We start from the raw sequence: 5,190 nt of genomic DNA, 5'->3' as shown, positions 1-5,190 counted from the left end.
ATTTTTATTTTTTAAAAACTTTTTATTTTATACTGGAGTATAGCCGATTATGTTGTGATGGTTTCAGGTGGACAGCAAAGGGACTCAGCCGTACATGCACATGTATCCACTCTCCCCTAAACTCCCCTCCCATCCAGGCTGCCACATCACAGTGAGCAGAGCTCCCGGGATTCATCCCTACTTTCCTTCCTCTTCCCTCTGTCTGTTAAAAGGATATTCCTTCTGCTCCTGCTCCGTGCTGAGTCTTGTTGTTGGGCACTGGGGACACAGATCAACCAAACAGAGCCCAGGTCCTGAAGGACACGGACTCCAACGACCCCATCACTCCAGAGCACCGGGGAGAGCAGCAGCAGGAAAGCCCAGACCAGTGTGTCCGGGAAGGCTTCCCCAAGGAGGTGCCCACTGTGGAGAGCCATGGGGCCTCTGCCCCCGGGCAAGGCAGGGCAAGGCACCTGGGCAGAGAACAGCGTGTGCAAAGGCACAGAGGAGGAACTGCCCGGGCGTGGCCCGACGTGAGAGTGTGGCCTCACGGCAAGGAAATGATGCCGCTCGCGTGACTTCCTGTGGGCTCGGCACGTCGGTAAGCACTGTACCTTGTGCAGTGGGGAAACTGAGGCTCAGAGAGTCATGGGACTTGCTTAACATCACACAGCCAGTGAATGGTAGAGCTGGGACTTGAATTCAGACCTGGGTGGTTCAGAAGGCCATGACCATGCCTCTTGATCATGATAAACCTCAGGCTCAGTAGTTCTCCAAGGTGCCAGCCACAGCCATCGGGTGACTGGTGAAGCCCGCTCCTGCAGCCTCAGGGCACACAGGGTACTTTTCTGCTGTCCACAGAGGTAAGGAGGCTGTGCCCTGCAGGCAGGAGCCCTCCTGCCACCTTGAGCCACTGGGGAGAACGCAGATCTCCCCATTTGGAACATGGAGCAGGGTCTGGCTGGAAGGTAAGCCCAAATGGCTTTGAAGGGCAGTGCCCTATCCTAATCCCCGCACCCCCTTCAGGCTGGGCATCCTCCCTGGCACCTCCAGGAGCGAGGGGCAGGAGGAGGCAGCAGCTGCTTCCCCCCAGCCCTGCCCTGAGCCTCCCAGAATCACAGAGTTGCCAAAGGTGAGAACCAGGAACAGGCCATAAAGAAGGCTGAGCACTGAAGAACTGACGCTCTCAGACTGTGGTGTTGGAGAAGACTCTTGAGAGTCAAAGCAGTCCATCCTAAAGGAATTCAACCCTGAATATGCTGAAGCTGAAGCTCCAACACTCTGGCCACCAGATGTGAAGAGCTGACTCATTGGAAAAGACTCTGATGCTGGGAAAGATTGAAGGCAGAAGAAGGGGACGACAGAGGATGAGATGGTTGGATGACATCATCAACTTAATGGACATGAGTTTGAACCAACTCCAGGAGAGAATGAAAGACAGGAAGTCTGGTGTGCTGCAGTTCATGGGGTCGCAAAGAGTCGGACACGACTTCGAGACTGAACAGGGAACAGGTGGAAGGTCACTCCACCAAAGGCCTGTAGGTGGAGGTGCTGACTGCCACCGGGCAGGAGGCCCGACTTAACCCTGAGCCAACCTCCCCACTTCTCAACGTAAATCATAACCCCCACGTCCCACTGCTGGTGTCTCCTTCTGGCTCAGCAAAAGAGTGGCCTTGGATGAGGAAAGACTAAGAGCTTTAGAGGCAGAATTCTGGGTCCGGGCCTCAGCTGTGGGACCTCTCCACTCAGAACCTCAGTGTCCTCAGGCGTAGACCGTTGACAACAACATCCCGCTTTGGTAAAGAACCCGCCTACCAGTGCAAAGACATAAGAGATGTGGGTCCCATCCCCGGGCTGGGAAGATCCCTGGAGGAGGGCATGGCTGCCCACTCCAGTGTTCTTGCCTGGAGAATTCCATGGTCAGAGGAGCCTGGCAGGCAACAGTCCACGGGGTCACACAAGTAAGACACAAGGTCGTCCACTTAGCATGCCTGCAGTATTCCTGATACCTACATGAAATCTCCCAAGTTAAATACCGACTACTCGAGCTCCATGAATTCATTCATTTTATTCAGAAGATAGATACACAGGGTCTATGTGCTCCAGGCACGGAGGTAGACATGGGATGGGGTTGGAATACCCCGGAGTCCAGAAAGAACACGGTCCCCTCCTTAATGGTCAGCACACGCTGGGGGGTGGGGAGAACAGAGTGGCAACAAATGAAGCCGGCTGACACGGTGACATGTGACTGGGAAGCTGCTTGAGGCAGGGTGACATGCAAGGCTTCTCTGAAGGGATGAATGACAAGAAGGAGCCGGTCACGCCAAGACCTGGAGAGACATTCTGCGGAAGGGACAGCATGTGCAAAGGCCCTGAGGAAGCAACAGGCTTGGTGTCTATGAGGCTGGTGAGGGTGAAGACAAGGATTGGTGCAGAAAGTGCAGGGCTGAGGTTGAGGTGGTGAGTATAGCCAGGTCAGGATGGAGCCCTAGAATGTGTATAAACGGGGCTGGACACACGGTGGGCGCTCCCTGTCGGTAGCTGTAAGATCTCCAGTCCCACGCCCTCATTTAGTAACTGGGGAGACAGGCCTCACCATTCGCCTGTGGGGGCTCCCTCTGGCCTCAGTGACTGCCAGTCCATCTGCTCATAGCCTGGTGGTCTGTCCTGATGCAGAGGGCCTCTGGGCCACCAAACATCAGGGCTTGAGTTCTGAATAAAATAAAGGGGGGCCCTGGGGTGAGCACCCTTCCCAGTCACCTCCAGCCTCACCTGTTTCATGCACTTTTAACACCGTTGGTTGCTCAATCGTGTCCGACTCTTTGCAACCCGAGGGATGGCAGCCTGCCAGGCTCCTCTGTCCCTGAAATTCTCCAGGCCAGAATATTAGAGTGGGGCACCATTCCCTTCTCCAGGGGATCTTCCCAACCCAGGGATCAAACCCAGGTCTCCAGCATTGCAGGCACACGCTTTACCGTCTGAGCCACCAGGGAAGCCAAAGAGTGAGGGGCACCAGGAAGCAGTGGCCCCTGCGTCCAGGTGAGCCCTTGGGACCAGCCAAGCCTGCTCAGTTAGGCAGAGAATTCACCCCGAATTGACTGAGGTCTGTGAAGCTGAAGGGAAGGGGCCCTTTCGCAGCAGCTGAAGCCCTGAGCCCCAGGAGGCGTGCGGTGGAGTGAGCTGGGGTGAGGAGGTTTCCCACCACCGCTCTCAACGCCTGTGAGCTGTGCTCACAGTTTCTGGCGACCTCTGCAGAGTGCTGCCAATACGGCCTGGCTGTCAGGGGCCCAGAGCTGCTGCTGCTCGGACAGTCCCCCCAGGACCCCCAGCCTCGCCCGCTGTGTTCTCTCCCCCCGTCCCCCTGGACCCTCCCCCTCTCTCCCCTCACTCTCGTCTCCATCCTCAGTCTGTCTCCAGCTCCTCCTATCGCACCTTCCTCTGGCTCAGAGGGTAAAGCGTCTGCCTGCAGTGCAGGAGACCAGGGGTCAATCCCTGGGTCAGGGAGATCCCCTGGAGAAGGAAATGGCAACCCACTCCAGTATTCCTGCCTGGAGAATCCCATGGACGGAGGAGCCTGGTGGGCTACAGTCCGTGGGGTCACAACGAACTGGACACAACTGAGCAACCAACACACACACACCCCCTTGTCTCCACGCTTCTCTCTTGTTCCTCTTTTCCGAGTTAAACGTCTGTTGGTTAGTTGATTGATTGTTCTCTTGCGCATGCACGCGTGCACTCTCCCAATTTCCAGCAGACTTCCAGGGGGGTTGCAGGAATATATAAACCAGAAATACAACAAGGATCAAGTCAATGTTCTCGGGGGGGTCCGCTGGCCAAGCTCTATTTGGGAACTAAGATCTTCATCACCAAAGGAGGAGAGGACTGCTGGCCCTTGGAAGACCCTCTCCCAAGAGGGTTCCTCTCCACAGTGTTGTGGATGAAGACTGCGGTGCGAGGCAGTGAGTTCCAGGCAGGCGCCCCAGCGAGTCTCTGCAGGTCAGCAGTGCCCTGCACGCCGCCCATTACAAGCCGAACTGTTGGCTTCTGCGGGTACCCAGGGGACTGCCAAGCGAGGTCAGAATCACCCGGGGAACTTGTTGAAAATACAGATCCAAAGGCCCAAGCAAGAATTGCTAAACTGCGTTTTTCAGGCTGGAGCCACAGCATTTATATCTGTTAACAAGATCCCTGGGGATTCTGATGGACAGTGAGACCGGAGGAAGCCAAGCAGGGTGGGGCTGTTCACTCGTTCACCACCTCCCACTCCGTGCCAGGCAGTGTGCTCAGAGCTGGGTGTTCATGGGTGAAGAAAAGAGACAGCGCCTGCCCTGGGGTGGGGCTCATTCTACCAGGATCCTGCCCTAAACCCTAGCATTCCTACCAGGCCCTGAGCAATCCGGTCCTGCCCGTGTCTCCCCTGCCATTGCCCCTCATGCCAGCTGCACGTGACCTCAGCCAGCTGCTGGAAGGCACTTTCCATGTAGCTCTGTTCCATCTGCCCGCCTCATCGTTGCCTCGTTAAACCCCCTGGTCCACCAAAAACAAATGGAGAAAAGTGACTAAGACACTGGATTCCAAAGCCAGGGAGCCTGGTTTCGAATCTCTACCCTGCTACTTACTAACTGTATGCATCGGACAATTTACTCTCTGTGCCTCAGTTTCCCCATGTGTAAAATAATGATAATCACCCTCAAAGAGCCCCCGCTCCCAAAACCACTCCTCATTCCGTGTTTTGTGTTTTCTTAGCAGTCCCTGCTTGGCGGAGTAGCGCTTCAATCTGTCATTTCCTTCCATTCATAACTATTGGAGTCGTGTCTGTTCTCCCCAGGAGGGCAAGGACTGCTTCTATTCTGTCCTCACCTCTGAATCCCATTCCCAGCACAAGCTCTGACGCTTCCTGGGAGTTTAAACAATATTTGTTGTCTGAGCAAATGAAGGAATCAAGGGTAACTCTCTCCAAGCCAGGCCATCCCGCCTCCTCTGAGTCAATCTCAGCATGAGTTACCAGTCAAAGCAACATCAGTCTTAGACCCAGAAATCACCCCAAGGCCGCTTGGAGGCTTTACTGCAATCTCTTATTGTTCAGTCGCTAAACCATACCTGATTCTTTGTGACCCCAAGGACTGCAGCACTCCAGCCTCCCTGTCCTTCACATCCTTCATGTCCCAGCGCTTGCTCAAACTCACGGCATTGCGTCAGTGATGCCATCCA

This window comes from Budorcas taxicolor, chromosome 2 (genome assembly GCF_023091745.1).
Source record: "Budorcas taxicolor isolate Tak-1 chromosome 2, Takin1.1, whole genome shotgun sequence".
In the NCBI taxonomy this organism is placed as follows: Eukaryota; Metazoa; Chordata; class Mammalia; order Artiodactyla; family Bovidae; genus Budorcas; species Budorcas taxicolor.
Note: the sequence above shows the minus strand (reverse complement) of the source record.